Here is a 22,379-nt window from a genome sequence, read left to right as displayed (position 1 = left end):
AAGTAAGAGACTAGGCAGGGCTGTGGACTTGACCAGTGCTTGGACTCAGCAAACAGTCAGCTTCTGAGGTTTTGTTTCCTGTCAGTATAACTGTGAGATGATAAGGGCACTTCCCAAACACAGAAAAGCCACTGAGCGTAGGTCCCACAGCTTTAGTGTCCTTGTGCATTCCTTACTCAACTCTGGGTCTAGTGACTGCTCTGTCCACAGGGGTGTGTGGCCTTGGTGACCACAGGTACTAATCTGACCTGCAGCCCTTAGTGCTGACAGGTGCTCATTTCCATCTCCCAGGTCCCAAGCAGGAACCCACTTACAAGTTCCCACCTCAGTGTGATAACTTCACTCCATTTATCGCACTCTTTGGTACGATGTCGTCAGTAGTGCTTGATACTGAACCACAGACAGTGAGTCCCATAGAGAATGAACCACTTGTGTGATGGATACCAGGCAGCTAACAAGACTGGTGGAAGAAATGCAGAGCTACCCATCATTCCTTGAGAAGGAGCAGGGAAGTTGAGATTGAGAGCATAACACCCACCAACTGTTCTATTTTGGATGCTGCTGCTCTGTGACTGACTCACGCCTGCCCCTGACTTTTTATGGCTTGGTAAGATTCCAGCGTCTTGAGAGAGTGGGCCCAATGGGTCACTGGTCAGGAGAGAAGATTCTGGTGCTGGAATCGCTCCAGAATCACATTGAGTGGGTGAGTCAGAATTTGGTAGATTCCCAGGGTAGGAGTGAGTGGGTGGAGAGAGGGGAATACTATTTACATGTTTTCTCTGAGCTCCATTTCATAAGGAAGAAAAGACAACTAAAAATATTCACTTTGTTTTGCTGTAAAGTCAAACAAAATTGTATGTGATCAGTGACCTCCACCATGCTCAGGCACCATTGGTGTGCAGAGCCTGGTAACTCTGACCCCAGCTTTGGTCCTGTGAATCTGTGTTCTTTCACAGCAGTGTTTTCTCATGAAAAGCTGTTCTCACCTTCCAGGACTCATATACTGAGATCCATCCTGTTTCTAGAACAAACCACTGCAGAGAATTTAACTAAAAGCTAAAATGTAGGTCAACAAATGGTTAATATTTATAAATAAAGTATTTAGGTCCCTATTTGTTTTTTTTTTTTTTAAAGATTTATTTATTTATTATGTATACAGTGTTCTGCTTGCATGTATCCCTTCAGGCCAGAAGAGGGCACCAGATCTCATTACAGATGGTTGTGAGCCACCATGTGGTTGCTGGGAATTGAACTCAGGACCTCTGGAAGAACAGCCAGTGCTCTTAACCTCTGAGCCATCTCTCCAGCCCTAGGTCCCTATTTGTACACTAGGTCTGTAGCTATTCTCAGACCTATATGTTTGATAGATTAAAAAAAAAAACACTTAGGATAAGGCTGAGTTTGCTTCATCTTAAAAAAAATTAATTTCAACTGTACAAGTGTTTAGCCTGTGTGTATTACATACCATACACATGCATGCCTGGTGTCTGCAGAGGTCAGAAGGGGCCACTGGGTCCCCTGGAACTGGGTTATGGGTGGTTGTAAGCCTCCACGTGGTGCTGGGAACTGAACCCAGGTCCTCTGCCAGAGTAGCCAGTGCTCTTACCTGCCGAGCCGTCTCTCCAGCCTCTGTGTCCTTTGTCTTTTTTAATTGATCGCAGCTAATGTAATTTTAAAGTGGTCAGAGAAGCTATTATAGGCAAAGATACCAGGGGTCCCTTCATAGGGAGGGCATGTTTTATCAGTAAGAGAATAAAGATGTTTTTCCTCATTATAAACCAGTTCTGATGTAGGAGATGGTGTTTATCCAAAGTAATTGGAAGGCAGCTGGCTCCGGAGGGCTCCTGGGCTTCTGGGATGGGTTAGATGTGAGCGATTTTAGTGCCACCCAATGGTTTTTTTCTGGGTGTGGACAATAGAGAGGATGCTGCTTTGCTGAGTGTGTTGACACTAGGCAAATTAAGTGTGCTTTCTTCACGCAGCTTGAGTGTATTTGCCAGACAAGCTGTTAGTGGACAAAAGAAGACAAACAGTGAGGTGTCGTATGAGCCACTCTACAGCAAAGACTCATGCCCAAGAGTTCCAACCACAGCTTCAGCCTGAGAATCATTCTAGACGGTAAGGATGAATCCTGCCAATCATTCTTGATGATAAGGATGCATTAAGATATAAATGTTTATATGTGCAGTAGAAATATGAGTGTCGTCACCATGTTCATTCACAAGCAAACCAATTCTAAAATGCTGAGAAATGTGAAAATTTGGGTTTGTTTTTCTACTCTGGAAATAAGGCTTGCTTTCATGATAATGCTAGTGTCTCTTGGGAATAGTAGGTAGATAATTTATTCTTCCCCTTACATTCTTCAGTTTTGGGAGAATTTTTAAAAGCCCTCCTTCTTGGCACCAGTGTTTAATATTTAAAATATAAATATTTAAAATTATAAATGAACGTGTGTGTGGGGGGTGGTGTTGGTGGTGGATTGGATGCTTGTGTCTATGTGTGGGTGTGTGAGTGTGCATAACTGTACAGAGAAGTGTGGAGACCAGAAGTCGGTGTCAGGAGTTTTTCTTCTCTACCAAGTTTTGACATGAAGTTTTTCCTTGAACTGTAGTTGACTGCTTTGACCAGACTGGCCGCTCTCCAGCAGGGTGGTTTGGATGTGTGCTGCCATGCTTGGACTTTTACATAGGCTTGGGAATTTGAACTCAGGCCATCATGATACACAGCAAGCCCTCTTACCCACTGAGTGGCTGATCAAGATGTCTTTCCAGCTGCATAAATGAAATTCTTGTAGATATTTATTTCAGTGTTTCTCAGTGGAGTTAGTGTGCTTCTAGTATTAAAACCACAGTGGATGTCATTCTCAAGTCTCTTACACTAGATATTTTAGTCACCCACTGTTACATGTACATGAAGCCAATATGAGCAAGCGAGTACTCAGGCATGGACTGTGGTCCAGGACTTTGGAAAGGACATGACTGGGCAGTTTATTTCTGCATACACGGTGTGGGTGGGGTATTGGGGCTACATTCTTCTTCCTTTTCATCACTCACATGCCTCACTCCTCTGTGCTCCTGGTCTTCCCTCCTTCCACGTAGTGTCTGTTCTTCAGGCTTGCAGCCTGGGCTTCTCCTGCCGTACCTGTCAGAAGCAGCTCCACTTCTCCGCTGTAGTGGGCTTCTAGAGGAGCGAATGGGGCTGCCTGCTGTCACCGTCTCCACCTTCCCTGGGTCAAGGCAGACCCAGGGTGAGCCACAATTAGAGGGAATAGCAGAATAGACTCTACCTATTGATGGAGGAGTGCCAATTCTACCAGTGGGAGATCTCTGTGACAGCAATGAGAACAGCTTGTAATGATGTCCCCAAATTGTGCTGTTTCCACTTGTCAACACCACTGTGAAGCAGTGACTATGCCTTACTGTCCCCAGATAGCAAAGCAGATGCTCCTGATGCCGAACAACTGTCCCAGAGGGCTCACAGCTGGCAGTTGGTACACGCTCCTTAGAGGATACAGGATGTAGCAGGCAGGCCTTGTCCCAATCTGCCTTCTTCACTGCCACTCTTGACCTATTACGGCCGAGCCTCTGCATATTCCTGTGTGGATCATTAGGCAGCTGCTTCTCTGAAGATAAGCTATTTCAACACTCCACATTAGAAAACAAGGATGTGACCGTCACGAACTCTGTCCCTCAAGTCACCCAGGGTGTGTTGGAGATGATGTTGGTGTCAGTAAAAGCTAAGAATAAAGGCACACACCCGAGTGTTTTGCGAGGATTGAAGGAGAAGGCAGAGAGAGGAGGGTGCTATGGCAGCCTGGACATAGTTCTGAAGGCAGGCATGGCTGCTGCTCAGCAGTTGAGTGCCGGTTTTGCCTAAGAGCTCATCTTGCCTTCTGCACCCTGGTGGAAGAGGTGCCGCATCCCTGCTGTTCTCTAATTTGTGACTTGGCTCTGGGCTCAGCCCTCAGGAGTCTCTTTACTTTGCTAACCACTTCCTATGAGTACCACTAGCTTCATTTTGCATATCTATATACAAACTCTCTGGGCCAAAAGATATGTATTATTATGAATTTTGTGAAGTCTGTTGAATGCCTCCTGAAGACTTTTTATCAATTTATCACCTTCCACCAATATAGGAGAGGTCCTTTTCCCATCTCTGCCAACCGTATGATTTGGAGTCCTTTGATGTCTGCCTAATTAGTCAGTGAGCCATGCCACCATGATGCAATTAGCATTCCCCTTATTAGGAGTGATGTCTTTTCATGTATTTGAAGACAAGTTGTATTTCCTTTTTCATGAACCATTTGTATATATATTGTTGCCAACAGTTTTGTGCTAGAATATTTAACATATAAAATTCACTTCCACCAGCATATTTTGTATTAGGAAAATGAAGAGTATCTTCATATGCACATTTTCTAGCTTTTCACACATCAGTTTGCTGTCTTTCTGGTATTTCATCTTCCAAAATTAAAAAAAAAATATAGCCAAACTTAGTTTATTTTCTTGTCTTCTGGGTTTTCTCATGCTTAGATGTAGTTTCTCATTTGAAGTTTCTGAGGATCATCTCCCATGTTTTATTTTCTTGGTTTTCATTTCTATGAATTATTAGTTTCCTCAGCCACTTGATGGCATAGACTGAACAAATTGGAAGAATTTATATAAAAATATGGATTGTTGATTTAACAGACTGTTGCTCTGGCCTACACCCCCACCTGGAAACACTTGGGGGGAGATGAGAGACACTCTTGACTTCAGGGCAGGGGCAGAAGTCTCCTCTTGGCCAGGTCCCACCTTTGCACCGACTTGCATTCCAGGCAAGGCCTCCCAGGCAGTTAAGCTTGCTCCCTCTGAGTTAGAGCCTGGCATGAGGTGAAGGTATGGGAAGATGGAGCTGACGAAGATGCTGGCTTCTCTTTCCATGGTGTTCTGATTTCTCTAAGTTTCCACATGTTTGCCTCTGAAAATGGGGTACACATTGACCTCTGGGAATAGACAAATTCTACGGTAAGTATACATTTTCTGAAACACAGTTTGATTCTAAAATTGGTGTGATTGTGGTGGTATGTTGTTTAACTGGGAGTTACTTAAAATGTTGTTAAAATAATTATGAGTTTTATTTAGAGTATAAATCAGTATTGGATGAATTTTTATCTGGAACTAAAAGTCTCTAGCTTCATCTCCCTGGAGGAGAGCATGAAGTTTGCACCTGGATCTCTTTGACTTCTTCTATGCCCCCCACCCCCAGCCTTGGTCTTGGGAGACTTGGATGCAGATGCACATGATAAAGTAGAAACTGAAAATGTACTTGGAGCATCTGGACTACCCACCCCCAAAGCCTAGCCCAGATGCTAGCCTCTGCGGAATGACCACTGCAGCCTGTAGTCGGCCAGAATCGCCTTACAAAAGCCCCTATTTGAAAGGTGTTGACTATCCTGTGAAATATGTTGAGTACTTGGATCCCCAAACACAGGCAACATGATATACTATTCAAGGCATCCCAGAGCAGAGGAATTAATACACTTGACATAGAGATTTAGTGAATGAGAGTAAATGTCTCTAAGATTTCTTGTTCAGTAAACACTATGTGATACAATGACCCAGGTAGGCATCAGTTACCACCAACATTACGTGCAGTAGTAACTCTGTACTTTCACAAAGCATTGTGGGTAAGTTACAAGGAGGCAACAGACACATCATTGACCTATGCTCTTATCTTCCCAACACCTTCAATATCTGCTCTTTCCATTCATCTTACAAATGACGCCTTAGCAGGGAAAAGGCTTGGATTTGCCTCTACTGGATGTGCCTCCCCCTGGGAGGTCTTGCCTTCTTGTGGGGAAGAATGGGGGGTCAGTTGGGAGGGAAGGCTGGGGGGGGCGGGAGGAGGGAAGAGGGGGATCTCTGATTGGTGTGTAAAATGAAAAAAATTTCTTAATAAAAAAAATGAAAAAAAGAAAACAAAACAAACAAACAAACAAAAAACCAAAACAAACGATACCTCAGATTCTCATCATTTTTTATCACTAGCAGGCTTCTTGACAAAAGACCCATGAAGTTGTGCTGTGGGATGTTCTGTATGGCAAATGTGTTGCTGATTAGCCAATAATTAAAACACTGATTGGCCATTGGCTAGGCAGGAAGTGTAGGCGGGACAAGGAGGAGAATAAAGCTGAGAAGTGGAAGGCTGAGTCAGAGAGACACTGCCAGCCGCCACAATGACAAACAGCATGTGAAGATGCCGGTAAGCCACAAGCCATGTGGCAAGGTACAGACTTATAGAAATGGATTAATTTAAGCTGTAAGAACAGTTAGCAAGAAGCCTGCCACGGCCATACAGTTTGAAACCAATATAAGTCTCTGTGTTTACTTGGTCGGGTCTGAGGGGCTGTGGGACTGGCAGGTGAGAGAGATTTGTCCTGACTGTGGGCCAGGCAGGAAAACTTAAGCTACAAATGGCGTCCAACGTGGGGCTCGAGTTTCCACCTAAAACCTGAGAAAAGATTCTAAAACGGAGCTAAAAACAGTTCCTAATTGTCTCTCTCAAATGAGCGGCAGCTGCTGGTTTGAGCTACTGGTGGGTTCCTAGCGTGCGTGCTCGACCTGCCTATGGCAGGAATGAGGCCTTTGCAAGTGGCACTTTGAGCTGCATGGTGGATTTAGCCTTTGCTGGTGCAGAGCAAAAGGGGAGGTTTCTGGGCTACACGCTGCTTGGCTAAAAGCATAGACCCCCGATAGCTCCCAGAGCTGGCGGTAAACCATGGCCATGTTGGGAAGCTGAGGTGGGTGGATCCAGCAGCCACAGCTGCTGCAGTTTAAGGCAATAGATTCACAATAAGACAGATTCAGATGTAATAGTTTACAATGTGTGTAAAAGATACGTAGGCTTGAAAGAGACAAAAAAGGTGATATATACAGTTATAGAAACAAATACATAGTTTTAAAAAATAAAGTCTTTAAAGAGACAGTAAAGGTAGTATAAAAAATAAGCCACGTAAAAATGGATATTACACAGAGAATCTGGATTGTGTTGTCTTTGGGATTTTTAACTGCAGAAAAACATTTCATTGTAAAAGCTGTTGAGTTACGCCAAAATGTATATTTTAAAGGTATCTTGACTTCAAAATTTGAATATAAGGATATGTTACTTTGGAAAGGAGACTCTGCTTTTGTTCCCACAGAAAGCCAGAGGCTATGGATTTGTTCCAGATTAAGATACATCAGGTTTGACCAGCCAAGACCCCCTGAAAGGTCTCCGATGACACCATGGCCCAGATGATCCAACATCCAGAATGGTTTCAAGGCAACTGGCTCAGACGATACACCCTCATGGACTATTCCATAATCCTAAAATTTTCTTTGTGTCCCCATAAGATACAGCGTCCCCCTCCAGCAGGAAGTAGTAAGAGAAGCTACGCCCAAATTCCCAAATTATATGTAATTTTACTTTGTTAAGGTTAAAACCTTCCTTTTTGAAAAAAAAGGGGGGAAGTGCTGTGGGATGTTCTGTATGGCAAATGTGTTGCTGATTAGCCAATAATTAAAACACTGATTGGCCATTGGCTAGGCAGGAAGTGTAGGCGGGACAAGGAGGAGAATAAAGCTGGGAAGTGGAAGGCTGAGTCAGAGAGACACTGCCAGCCGCCACAATGACAAACAGCATGTGAAGATGCCGGTAAGCCACAAGCCATGTGGCAAGGTACAGACTTATAGAAATGGATTAATTTAAGCTGTAAGAACAGTTAGCAAGAAGCCTGCCACGGCCATACAGTTTGAAACCAATATAAGTCTCTGTGTTTACTTGGTCGGGTCTGAGGGGCTGTGGGACTGGCAGGTGAGAGAGATTTGTCCTGACTGTGGGCCAGGCAGGAAAACTTAAGCTACAAAGTTGCCTAGGAGAAAAGGAAGTTAAGTTGCCCACATGACAGCAGATTGAAGTGGGGAAGAGAAAACCCTGCAGGCTGAAATACTTGGTGATCGAATTGCCAGTGGATCCAGACTCTGTTCATGATGGCTAGTGCACTGACATCTGCTAAAACCTCAAGCTGTGCTCACTACAGTGATGAGTGAGATGTCTGTGAGCTGGTCTCATTGGTGGCTGGGATTAAGACCATACTAGTAATTTGCTGCAACTCATTGCCTCAGCAATTACCAATAATTCTTCATAATCTCATGGATAGTTGAACATGGAGCAGAGTTGGCCCACACTACCTCTTGGGTTTGAGCCCCATGGCAGATAGGTCATCCCAGGTGTGGGAAGGGTGGGCCTTCAGTAGTTGGTTAGTCTGGCAGACTACATGTGAGAATAATTTGCTAGAGATACCAGGAAGACTGTACACATAGGCAAAACTTCCTCTTCTTTGAAGTAGAAGAAAAGTGGTTTGGGGAGCTTATTTGTTTGAAAAAAAAATGTTCTGGAAAACACTGTGGTATGCAACACAGGCTCAGTTTTTCACAGAAATTCCTATCTGTTTGGATAGAGAAATACGTGGGGAAAGGGTTTGGACTGTGGGGAACGCAAACTGTGTAAGAGAACCTCGGTGGGCCGTGGCAAAGTGTCTTAGGGTTTCTATTTCTGTGAAGAGACACTATGACCACAAAAACTCTTATAAAGGAAAACATTTGATTGGGGTGGCTTATATATTCAGAGATTTAGTCCATTATCATCATGGTGGTGCATGCAGACAGACATGGTGCTGGAGAAGGAGCTGAGAGTCCTACATCTTGAGCCACAGGCAACAGGAAGTGAACTGAGACACTGGGCGTGGCTTGAGCATATATGAGACCTCAAAGCCCACCCTCAGAGTGACACACTTTCTCCAACAAGGCCATACCTACTCCAACAAAGCCGCATCTCCTAATAGTGCTACTCCCTATGAGTTTATGGGGCTAATTACATTCAAACTACCACACAGAGCCTCAGCCCTCAGTCTTCTCAGAAGTAGACCATTTCTTTCTTCTGAGCCACACACTAAAGGTGGTTTCAAACACAGCTCTCCTAGTAGAGTAGATGGATGGAAAATGGATTTCCAGTTGTTATCTCACAGAAGGACACTGTGGGTCTATGAGTTGTGGGAGTCATTAGATACAAGCACACATACAGGCTTTCTGCTCAGTTTTCTGAGTCCACAGTGAGTTGCCTGGCTTTGCTTCCCTTCCTTAGGCGAGGGAGGAATTCTAGCACTGAACTGAGTTCTGGGGCTCACACTCAGGCAAGGAATGCAGACAGACGCTAGAAACTGGAAACAGCAAGGTGATGGGTTGTTCTCTAGTGTATCAGAAAGAAACACAGCTCTTAGTTTTTTCTCCACTGAGACCATATTGGACTTTAACCTGTAAAACCATGAGATCATGTTTCCAGTGATTTGTTACAGTAACGAGAGAGGATGCATACAAACAGTGTCCAGTTTGGGGTGGGCATGGAAAGGAGAGATGGCTTAGTGGGTAAGGGCACCTGCTGCCAGGGCTGTGGCCTTGAGCTTGATCTCGAAGAGCCACATGGTAGAAGGAAAGAACGGGACTTCTGCAGGCTGTCACCTCCCTTCACCTCCCACCCTCCACACATGCACCACAGCACACCCTCCCTTCTTCACCTCCCACAAATAACAGAATAAACAAACTTTAAAATACCATCTTAAAAAGCAAAGTTCAAAGGCAAAAACTATAAGAGAATGAGGCGAAGAAAAATGCAAGCCGATGTGTTCAGATGTTTGTCTCCTTTAGGCCAGTGTCCGACAAGCAATGGGATGCAAACCACCGTTTGATTACTGCATCAGATGCTAACTCATCAGCAGTATTTAGAGTTCTTTTGTCCAGATACTTTGGGGGTGTTTTCTCACTATAGTCACAGGTCTGTGGATGAGGCAGTGGATACATGGGGAGAGGGCAGATAATGCACTTATAACTCTAATTTACCTATTAAAAAGTGACCTGTCTGAATAGTTATTTTTTTAGCATTTCTTGAGAGCTAGCTATATGCTGCTAATGTGAGACCATTTTATAATCTAATTTTTTTAGTGTTTCTGCGTGTGTGTGTGTGTGTGTGTGTGTGTGTGTGTGTGTGTGTGTGTGTGTGTGCGTGTGTGTGGTGAGCACATGCATGCATGTGTATGCACATGTGTGAGGAGGTCAGAGGACAACCTTAGATATTGTTATTCAGATACCATCCATCTTATTTCAAGGCAGCATCTCTCACCATCTGGGAGCTCCCTAATTAGTCTAGACTCAATGGCCAGTAACCCAAGATCCACCTGTCTCTGCCCACCCATTGCTGGGATTACATAGGCCACCATGCCTAGCTGCTTTTCTATGGGTGCCAGGGATTGGTCTCCAGCCATTCTGATTGTATGGCAAGAACTTTACAGACAGTCACCACTCCATCCCTTATAACCTAATTATTAAAATGAACCTCTTACTGTGGACAAGAAGAGACTCAGAATCCAAAGTCCCATAGCTGTGATATAGGATGGAGTCAATTTGCTTCTGGAAGGTCAGCTCTATGGGGCTTCATTATACTCAATGGCCATGGACAGTGGTGGCTCACTTCTCTGCTCTTCTCAGCCATTGCTGTCTAGAAATGTCCCTCGGAGAACAGCAGTGCAGGGTGAGAGCCATTTGGACTCAGCCACCCTTGGAAGCCTGAGATTTCTCATCCTTGAAATTCAAATGGCTTCACATTTCCAGCTTCTAGATATTCCAGGAGCTGGAGACACCTGCAAAGAGCCCATTCAGAGGAGGGTTGCAATTCTTGTCCTCTAAGAATGTTCTTAAGTCCTCATTGCTATCCGTGGTTGTTCTGAAGTCACACCAGCAGTTCTGTCTTTACCCCTTATCATTTTGCATTTGAGAACTGTAAATGATGCTTTTGTGACAGGCCACGGGTTGGATTCCTTCATTCTAGTTCACAGTCACAGTGAAGCATCCCTTATGGGTGATACCTCTGATCGAGCCCAATGCACAGCCTTCTTCGGGCCCCTCTGTTCCTTTACTGCTCACTCAAGGTGGTGTCTGCTGCATCCGCTATCTCTTACGGAACTGATAAATGTCATGGAGATCTGAGATCATATTTGTATCTTTTTTTTTTTTTTTTTTTAAAGATGTATTTATTATGTATACAGTGTTCTGCCTGCACATATCCCTGCAGGCCAGAAGAGGGCACCAGATCTCATTTCAGATGGTTGTGAGCCACCATGTGGTTGCTGGGAATTGAACTCAGGACCTTTGGAAGAACAAGCAGTGCTCTTAACCGCTGAGCCATCTCTCCAGCCCCCATATTTGTATCTTATTTCACTTCAGTTTTTCATGATGTAAGTTCTTAAAAAGAATTTTTTCTTACCATACAAAATAGTGAATTCATTATGGTATTTTCACACATGTTCATCATTGTACTTTTTCTATGTATCAATGATTTCAACATTATCAATAACATTTTGCTAGTAGCAGTTAATACCATGGCATATAATGCTGAATTTCTTCCTTTTATATTTATTTTTATAACTAGGAAGGAGAAACCTGTAGAGAAGAAAGAGTCCTATCCCCTGATCAATTGATTGATTCAATTATTTACATATTCACAAGCACTCCTAGATAATGATTTTATTCTATGGCTCATACTCTGGCACCATCATTACTATTCTTTGATGTGATTTTCATAGCCTACCTCTGGGAGCTCACCTGGCTAGGTCAGAGTTAGGAGACATGCATATACACAGATAAATTTCTATCTTTATATGTCTGTCTGTCTATTATCTACGTATCTATTTTTATCTCTATATCTGTCTGTCTGTCTACCTATTATCTATCTATTAATCTATTTTCATCTATGTTTCCAGCTAGCTAGCTATTATCTATCTGTCATCTGTTGCAGGAATATCTGTTCACAGTAATCCCACTCTGATGCACATGTTCATTTTAGCTTCTCCTTTTCCTCATCTATGACTCTTTTCTCCAGTGGAGGGATTGTCTCCTTTCATGTACTATTTTTACTCATTGAAGACTAAACGAACTCGCTGTTGAATTAAACCACACAACTCAGACCTCTGCAGCAAAGCTTTCAAAGTCCCATCCTCACAGTGTGAGTTCTCAGCTCTGCTTCTTCATGTTTCACTCACAGCCCATCCGTTCCTCTCACTTTTCCACCGAGCCTCCCATTTGGTGGGCTGGTAACTCTGTCCCTGTGGAAGGTGTGGCAAAGTCTGTGGCAGGCTGTGGCACCACTGGCCGATATGCTCACTCTCCAGTAGGTGTGTCTGTGGTGGAAGGACAGAAGACCCTCCTGTCCTGGTTTTATGTCACACATGCCCTGCCTGCCATTCGTAAAGAGTGTTAGCCACTTGTTTGCAGAAGGTCAGCATAAGGAGGGAGCTGCTACTAATCTTCTCAGAGCTAACCATCCCGTCAGGGAGAGCCCTGTTCTCACTCCATGGTGCTCTGTGGACTTACCTCAAGATGAACTTCATCTTTCAAGCAAATTCTTAACTGATGATGAATGTATTTTCCCTTTCAGAATAGTTCAAAAAGGGAAAGTTCACACCTGTAGAAAAATTAGGACCAAACTGACAACCTATTGACTATTTATTCTGTTGCTGTTTTAATATATACTTTTATACAGTAAATGGCAGAATAAGATTAATTTCTTCAAGTCTGCAAAGCAAATAGCAGCACTTATGACCACCATGAAGTCTCTTCAGTTAGGGTGTGAAACTCTAGAAAAGAGCCGTGGTCCTTAACAGATGGCATTCCTCATGTGGACGACTTTCCTCCTGGTGAGGCTGACAGCCCCTGACTGCAGCCTGTGGCCAGGTGCCACCATAATAGAAGGTGGCAAGCATCCAGGAGTGTTCGCAGCTGCATGCCTCAACTTTATTAAATATCTAACTACAGTTGGCAGGCCCTGACCAGCTTGTAACTCACTCCTGACTGACACATTCCAGTCCATAATTAGTGTAGCACTAATATGGCCCTTGCTTTTTGTTCTCCTGTGAAACAGGCCTGTTCCTGGGGACACACGTATTTCTTGTGGCAGTTAGAGGTGGCTTCTTCTGGTGTTTGTGTATAGCAGGCGTCTACGGAGGAGGGAGGCAGGTTCAGATTTCTGTTTTCCAACCAAGCAACACAGTGAGCCCCAGGTTTCACTCAGCCTGTGTCATCAATCTCTCCTTCATAAGATCTTGTTTCCCTTGGTCCTGCCCATGTGCAGACAACAGATCTCTTCCACTTGCTCTCATGCCTCACAGGCAAGAGCAGAGGCAGCCTGTCGACCTGAGTGTGCACGGACTATATACTTCTGAGCATTTCTGTCTATCATTATTATTGATGTTGCTGCTGCTGCTGGTGTGTGATGTGTGTGTGTGTGTGTGTGTGTATGTGTGTGTGTGTGTGTGTGTGTGTGTGTGTGTGAGCATGTGAGGCATGTGAGTGCAACATGGTGCATGTGGTGGTCAGAGGATAACTTTGTTATACATCTCTTTGTGAGTTCAGGGTTGTACTCATGTTTTCAGGTGTGGATGGCAAGTGCACTACCCACTGAGCAACCTCACCAGCACCCACACCCATCAGCAATATCAATAATAATAATTGGGAGGACAATTTGGCATTTACTAAAGTTTAAGATTCCTGTCTATGACCCAGGAAGTTAATTCCTACCTACCCTAGCACACACTGCCACGAACACAAAAAACTTCAGCAAAAGAGTTGAGCTTTAGCTAGGCTAGAAGCCTGATGGGGTCCACTGCAGGCTGAGGAGAATTTGCCTTCACTGACATGGAGACAATGGATTGCAGAATAGTATGTTTCATGGTGGAATATTCATGGGAAAATAAGTAAAACAGGGCTGTATATTTTCCATGAGCAAAGTATGTTATTAAAAGACCTTTAAAAATAAAAACCAAAACAATGAGCTTGCTTATAATGATGGAGGGGGGCATTGGAATTAGGATAAATATGTTAAGTTATATATTTTTTATTACATTTATTTTATAAAGAAAATGTTTTCATTTTTGTGTAATTAGTGACCTGTGTAATTAAAATTTTGTTGTTAAAAATAATGGCCACATGTTTGAAAGAAGTCATATTATTAAGAGGGTATTAAAAGTGGGATGATATCTTTGAAATAATTTGGTCGTATTTTCCTTTAATAGGAGAGGAAATTGGTGCCCAGAGATGGGAAGTGATTGGTTGAAGGCAGAATCCAATAAAATCAAGAGTGTCCCAGAAAAAAAAAAGAAAAGAAAGAGAGTAACAGAGTGTCTGAATTTATTTGCTAATAATCTCTGAAGACACTTTGAGGACACCAGCCTGTCCTGTGGGGTGCCATTGTCAGGACACCAGAACAAACACACCTGGTGTCCTGCCCACTGTTCACTCAGGTGGCTGTGTCACCATCAGGATCAGGTAGTCACCTGACCGTCACCTTTGATGCTTACGGTCTCTTGTTAATTGAATACATTTGTCTAATATTTCCAACTTTCCTGCTGCATGTTCAGAGCACCAGGCTTTCGCCTTCAGTTTTGAGAGTTTTGAATTTGAGTTTTTTTGTCCTGTATGTGTATAGTGAGGGAGCTGATCTCAGGAGTTTTGTTGCTTAATTCCTGTGAGTGGACAGGAGGACTCCAGGCTCTCCTGTTGAACCTGCTTTTCTGAGAACTGATTTCCAATGTCTGCAGAAAAGGGACATTTCTCCAATGATGTGAAATAATATTTCCAGAACATTCACTAAAAGTATATAGTGAGCTACTGGACGAGTCAAGGCACTCAGGGGCCCCAGAATTAGTGACTTAGACTCAAGGATTAAAGACCCAGAATTTCTATATCAACCCCAAAGTGGAGATCGCCCAAAGTAGGACCCAGCACAACTCTGCCTGTGGTTTTAGTATCTGTTGTTAGCTTGACAGGTGCTATACCTACCGAGGTAGGCTGCAAGATGGGGAGCAGAGAACAGGCCCACTTCCTATCCTCCTCACACAAGTAAGGCTGAGGGCAAGCCATGCCTCCTCTTGTCTTCACACCATCTGGTCTTCAGACTGTGTGCAACTTCAAGAGCCCAGGGCAAGACCTATCCAGAGAGGGAGTTTCATGATGGTTGTGAGGTGAGTTTTGGGCCCTATTGATGTTTGCTAACAGTTAAAAGAAGAGTCTTCAAGGGGTTCACTGTGCTGCCAGGGAAGACTGGGAGCCTCTCTTCTGCTAAGAGTCAAGGGAGGGCTTGAGGTATAGCTTGGTGGTAGGGCACTCATCTTGCATATGTGAAGCCCTGGGTTCAATCACCAGCATTGCAAAACAAAACCCATGTGGAAGGGAATGAGAGAAAGGGAAACAGGGGCTACCGAAGTCTGTGTTCTCTGTTGGCAAGCTCTTCCAAATGACAATAAGGTAGAACTGGATCTGTTGAGACGTCCTCCCATTTTCTACTTCCCGTGAGTTAGAACTTCTTAGAAGTGACAGGACATGAGGGACAACAGCATCACATGTTCTTTTAAAGGATTTATTTTTGATTATGTGTTTGTATGTGCATCCCTGTGGGTTTGCACACACGAGTGCATGTGCCTGCAGAGGCCAGAAGAGGACACTGGATCCCCTGGACTTGGAGTTACAGAACTAGGTTTCTCTGGGAGATCAACACATGTTCTTAATTGCTCAGCTGACTCTCCAGCTCCAACGTCACATTGTCTTAGTTTAGACTCACAGAATGTAAAATTTTAAAACATTTTTTATTTGTTTTCTTCTTGTAGTGCTGAGGATTGGTCTAAGGCCCTAGGAGTGCGACACAAACATTCATCACTGAACTGCATCCTCGGCCCTTTGTCTTGCTGCAATCAGTGCGCAATTAGTGCATGTATTTACGGCACAGGGTGTGGTATTTGGAGGTACGTGTAGGATTTCATGTCCAGCATATCCATCAGGTCACGCAAGTTATTTTTTGTGATATGAATATTCACAGCATTCCCCTTTCCATATACTCAGGAATAGTTGATATAATATTGTCATCCTGGTGTGCAATACAAATCAAGATCCTTTCCTAAGATCTGCCTGCAATTTTGTACTGCCTGACTAGTCTCTGCCTGTCCCCTCAGCCCTGGCCTCCTCTGCCTTCAGCTGCCATTATTTAATTCAGCTCCTGTGAGGTCAGCTTCTTCAGATCCACATATGAGTAAGATCACACATTTTCTAATCACTTAGGGGGAAGGGAGTCTCCATCCTAACCTGCAGCATGGAAAATCAAGGCTAGATTCTTGGCAGTGTAAATTCTAAGATGACCTGATATTTAAAGGCCTGAACGGAAGGGGTTAGAATTCTGGGTTTGAGTCTAGGCCAGCTGCCTTCCAAACAGGTGACCTAGGGGAAGCAACTAAGTGTCTGGCCCCTGTGGTTAGGAATGAAAAAATCTATTAGATGATCTTCAGCTTCAGCTATCAGACCCCGAGGTATCCTTTACAGAGCCAGGAAGTTATGCCCACACTCTTCTCACCATAACTTAATCCAGAGGAAGGCTAGCAACAGACAGAAACAACTTTTATCATTCCCTTTCTGTCCCCTGGGCCAGCACCAAGCCTGTGACAACTGTGTCCTTTCCTGAAGGATAAAGAGCTGATCCACTAGGCTTCACCTATTTTCATAAAACACAAGAAGGGGAGAAAGGAGAAGGGAGAGAGGCAAGGAGGAGGAAGGGAGAAGGGAGGAAACAGGAGAGGAGGGAGGGCTATGTATTCATTGAGCAAACCAAGCTTGCCTTATTCCTGGGCCTTGCGAACAGCTGTGGTCACAACTGAAATGATCTACTAGACCGAATGACGACTTTCCCAACTCGGCCCCTCACGTGCACCAGTGACATCACCCACAGCACAGTTTCCCAGCTTAGTAATGTGGGGGTAAAAGCCAAAGACATATGAAGAACAGATGGGCCCAAGCTGACAGAGAACAACTGCTCCGAAATAGCCTCACTGAGTACTGTCTCCAAGGTGAACAGAAGGGATCCCGCTTAAAGCGTGCTGAACATGTCTGGATCTTTCCAAGTCACTTCTGCCCCTCCAGCATGTGGATGAAAGCCGGGACTGATGTGCGCTGTCCCATCTGATCGTCTACTTCACCTCCCTCAGCGAGCCCTGCTCCAGGACAGTATCTAAGGATTGGATTCCCAGAACCCAAGCACAGCCTTGGAAATGGGAGCAAGGTTGGCTTTTGCTACCTGTTCGCTGGATCAATGATGAATTGTTTGGAAACCAGCAATTTCCAAATACTTTTTGCCTTGGTTATTTTCAGGGCTTTAATAGTTCTTACCCCATGCTTTTCCTGTTGTAATTGAAAATGGAATGCAAGGCACAAGTACTTCTACAGATGTGGCACCTGGGCTAAAATTCTTCCTGAAGTGTAAATGACTCACTAAAAAAACAAAACAAAACACAAAAGTTAAGGAGAGAGTTTCAGTGGGACAGCCGGGGAATGTCACACTGAGGACATGCTGCCCAGAGGACAGCACGGGGAGCAGCACTGAGCAAGGCTTAGAAAGTTGACCGAGCTGGAGAAAGACAACCTTACTTATTACACTGTAATGCGTAAAGTTTGTTTTTGCTGATGTAGGGGGACTAAGGCTGTCATTAGCCTTCGGTTAAAGCTGAGGCCACCCCTAGGAGCCTCAACCTCACCTCTATACTCCAAGAATAAGAACTAGTCTTACTGCTCTTGACTTCTGCTTGATTAGACTTTATTTATCTGGAACTCTTATGTTTTCTGAGTGTGGGCGTGACTGAATGTGTGGGTATACATCTGCAAGATTTGGTAAGCTTTTTGGGATCTGAGCCAGCAGAGTATGTCCTTACTACATAGGAGCTCTCTGGGGTACAGTTTTCCACTGGATTATAAATGTTTGTTGTGGTGGCCCTGAAGACAAGTACTCCTAGAGCCTGAAGTAGTGGTATACACTCATCACAGTTCTTCAAATGTTTCCTGAGGGCATACTATGAGCCAAGTCCTGGGTGAGGCATTACCTCAACCAAGATATGCATATCTCATCTTTAAGAACATATACAGCAAATCCAATCTCTGAGTTGACTTATCCTGCATTTTTGTAACATGACGTGTGCTCTATTTCATGTCCTCTGACTTTCTAAATGTCGAGTTGCACACATAGCTGAAGCCTGTGCCACTCAGACTGTGTCTAATTGAGGAGAGCCTTGGTCAGCCGTGTTGGGCACAGATTCAATTAGCCACAGCATGGAGAGGTTGGTGGTGGCCAGAGTCAAGGCTGAGTCTGTTATAATTCTCAGGGGTTATGGATAGCTGGAGCCTTTGAAACAGGCACAGCTTACTGATGAGTAATAAATGCTCAGAGTACAAGATCTCCAGAGTGAAATCCAGATGAGGAATGAATGGAGGAGCATCTGGTAGTGTCAGTTCATTTCAAAACAGGCTCCTTTGTGTGCAGTGCTTGTGATGGAAATCCTTTCGAGGAATTCCAGGCTTGAAGAAATGGCTTGTGAGATAAAGTCTGGCCTGTGGAAGGCTGCCCTGAAGTGTCTACCTGCTGGAGGAGGGACCCATACAGAGTTGGTCCTCTGCATCCATGGGTTCCATGTTCTCAGGTTCAATCAAGCATGCATGACAATATCTGGAAAAGATCAGGTCTGTACCAAGCATACTCATACACCCTTGTAACTATTTACTAAAAAATACAGTAGCTGCTTACGTAGTCTTTGCTTGGTTTAGGTATTAGGAGTAACCTAGAGACCATGCAAAGTCTGTGCAGGATGGGCATAGGTTATATGAAGAAGTTGAAAGCTTCTCTGATTGTGTCCAGATGTGTCTTTATAGACTGAGCAAGATTTGGATAGGTTGAGAGTAGGTGCCATCCCTTCTGCTCCTCAGAGCTGAGTTCCACTGTAGTGAGCGGTACTTAAAAGGTATCCAAGAAAGGTTGGTTTTATTAAGTAAAAGACCTTTCAGCCTGTCCTGATTCCAGGCTCAGCTGGGTAGAAAGGTGGTGATGCTCTCAATTATTGTTCATCAGACTCTAGGAACATCTTTCCTTCAGCATGGGGTGTGGCTGAGAGGCTCAGACCTGCTGCAGAGTGAACACAGCCAGCTGGATGAGCGAATGAGGGCGTCTGCTGAAAACACTGGGTTCCATTCCCAGGTTCTCCAGGGGGTGAGGGAGTGAGGCACTAGTTTCTCCCCAGATGGCTTCAGGTCAGACTGATGGTCCAACCAGCCTGCACCTCCCAGAGCCTCCCCAAGGTGCCTCTGGCACACCCAGATGGAAAATGTCAGTGCCTCCCGGAAAACTCACCACACGTACAGAGAAGTCTGTATCCCCACAGACACAAGTTGTTCTTGTGTCCTTCAATGCCGCTCCACTCGGAACTACCATTACTACCCTGAATCCCAGCCCCTCTGTTTGTTTTTTTCTCCAGACTTACCTGCCTTCCTAAGTCTAGCCCTAAGTTGACTGTGTAAGTTTCCTTTCAATCTATGTTGCCAATTGCTTAAAAAAGACAGGGGCACCCCTTGCCAGCTAGCCCCAGAGGTGTCTCTGCATCACAGTTACAGTGACCATCCTCAGCAACAAGACTTGACCTCCAGTCTTTCTGCTTCTCAAATGTTCTCTGCTCTGGTTCCAGAAAACCATGGTGGCTCAGACCTTTGCTACACTCTTTGGGCTGTTGTGCCATGAAGTACTATTTCCTCAGATTTCCAGGTTCTCACTTCTCGCTTCTCCCTGTCAACCTTGCCAATATGCCAACCACCTGAGATCAAGCTCAAATATCCTGGACTTCATGAAGGCCTCTTCCCAGTCTTCCTTTATTTATCAAACCTCTTTTATGCTTGTCTGGGCATCACAGCTCCATACGGCACTTGGGGACTTAGCGTGTGGTTTTCCAAGGATTTTAGCGTTTTCCCCTTCTGTCTTGCCCAGTCTTATTCAGATTCAGATGCCTGGGTCCTAACCTTGTAGTTTGATGGACACGCTGCATAACTCCTCTCAGCTTCATTTTCGGTTCATTTGGAGAGGTTACTGTCAGAGTTAGATATCATAAAGCATGGAACATGGTACCTGGGACATGGTAGCTCCTGTAGATAGTCTTAACGGACGCAGTCATCCACCCATCAGTGTGGGTAGGCACTGACTTCTGGAACATTCCACCAGAGGGAAGGCTTCTGTGCTCTGGGTTTGAAGGGACAAATCTTGAGGGGTGAGTACAGCTATTGGCATCAGGTACTAAAGGGAGCAGTTCCATACAGAACCAGTGGCTATCCTGCGAAGAAGACAACTTGGATAGGGCCCTAGCCTGGAGGCATGCATAGAAATGAACTGAATTTTATTCTAGTCCTAACACCATAGGCCTTTCAAACACAGACAGATAGGAACTGGGCAGAGTCAAGAGGAAACTCTTCTATGAACATAACTTCATGAATTTGCATTAACATTTTGCATGATTCAGTCTTAGGTAGTTCAACCCCCAGCCCCATAACGGGAAGAGAAAGCTACTTTTATTTGGGCATGGGCACACAATCCCAGGTGCATTCTCCTTTCTGGTATGAAACAGACTCATAGTCTCTTAGAGCTCAGTAGAAAGTGATGTCAGCATGCACTGAGATTTGGGGAAAATACACCAATTTAAGGTCCTGAGCTTGGAAATACTGTTCCATTTCCTTCTGAATGGAGCTCTCAGTGGTTCTGGAAAACCATCTGGAGAAATGCACCCCTCCTCCATTGCTTGCATGCTCTAATGCTCTTGATTAAAAGGGGGAAAGGGGAAACATGATGTGTGTTATCCTCGTGCTGGGACTGGGGAGCAAGCAGCCTGCACGTTGTGGCCCATGGAGTGTTCTCCTGGATTGCTTTAAAAGCACTTTGCAGAGCAGTCAAATGAAAGGCATGTGTTTCTTCATCAGGGGGACCTTCTCTTGGGGATATTTTATTTGCAGCTCTATAAAGAGGCAAAGCCTCCACATTTTTAATCTTCTGCACAGGAATGTCTAAACACTGGAAAGCAGCAACAGAGAACATGAGTCTGATGTCTCTGAAATCCTGATACGTCTGGAAACCTCTTCAGCTCCTTCGACCTTTGCAGCTGGACTGTGTTGAATTGTGTCTGTGACAACAGGTGTTGTTACAGCATGAACATTTCTCCACCATTTCAGTGATTTCGTCCTAGGGTTGGTCAGCCTCAGAGGAGCCAAAGCTATGCTGAGAAACTCAGTCTTGAGTGTGAAGATGTCCAAATATCTCCTGTGACACCAGAATCCCACAGGTATTTAAGGGACATACTCAGCTCATTTACTTCCCTGGGAAAGGTTTTCTACCATTCGAAAGTGACCTCAAGTGACATAAGTGCCAGTCCCTAGTGTTCTTGGTCAAGAGGTGGCAACCCAGTGTGAAAGCCACGTTAAAATACCACATGGTGGGTGAAGGAGGCTCCCACATCTTTATGTGAAGGCTTCAGGAAGTTGAAACGTGGATTCAAGAAGCAACAGGAACTTGTACCTGAGTTTGGGTCACAGGAAACTAAGTGAGCTCCTAGGTAGCCAGGTGTAATGCTTTATGATTCTATGTATAGTCAGAGTGACTTCTCACAAAGTTTCAGAGCACGAGGTATGTCTTCAAGTCTTGAGAAAGTGAAATAGCACTTTCATTTCCTTGTTCTGGTCAGTTTTGTGAACTGCTGGACAACTAGAGTTGCTCTCAAAGAAATATGTCTTAGAAGAGAAGTGTCTACATCAAGTTACTGCTTTGTAACAAATTAGCCCAGAATGTAGACAATTCAAGTGACAAATGGTTTTCATCTCACAGTGGATCGGAAATCAGGAGTGACTTAACTAGGTCGTTCTGCTCAGGGTCTCTGGTCAGTGCCAGTTTTCAGTGAGGCTGCAGCCACCTACAGCCTTGAATGGGGCTGGAGAATCTCTGCCAAAGATGGCTCTCTTGTGTGACTGTCACAGGAGCCCTTGGCTCCTTGCTTCCTAGTCTGTCTTTCTGCAGGAATTCTTGACTATATGATGCAGCAGCTGGTTTCCTCAGCTCTTTATTAAACCAATGAGAACAACACATCTTCACAGTGTACGAAGGGATTATTCCACAGTAGGCTGAGGCAGGTGGCTCTCCCTGACCAGCTAGGCCAGCTGAATAGATGAGCCGCAGGTTCAATGGGAGACCCTATCTCAGAAGACAAGGGGGTGGGAGACGTCTGACAACACTTTCTCATGTTGACTTACAGGGAGAATGGTCCTGACGGGGCATGTGCTAATTTTCCTAGTTCTCTGGAGAAACAGCAGTGAGACGGAATTGTGTTCCTTTTTTTTTTTTTGCTGAAATGTTTAAAATGGAAACATTGGAGGCCCTGCCCTAAGCACTGAAATTTCTAGAGCACACCCAATAAAAAATGGAGT

This window comes from Peromyscus californicus, unplaced genomic scaffold (assembly GCF_007827085.1).
Source record: "Peromyscus californicus insignis strain IS unplaced genomic scaffold, ASM782708v3 Scaffold_8__1_contigs__length_139910024, whole genome shotgun sequence".
In the NCBI taxonomy this organism is placed as follows: Eukaryota; Metazoa; Chordata; class Mammalia; order Rodentia; family Cricetidae; genus Peromyscus; species Peromyscus californicus.
Note: the sequence above shows the minus strand (reverse complement) of the source record.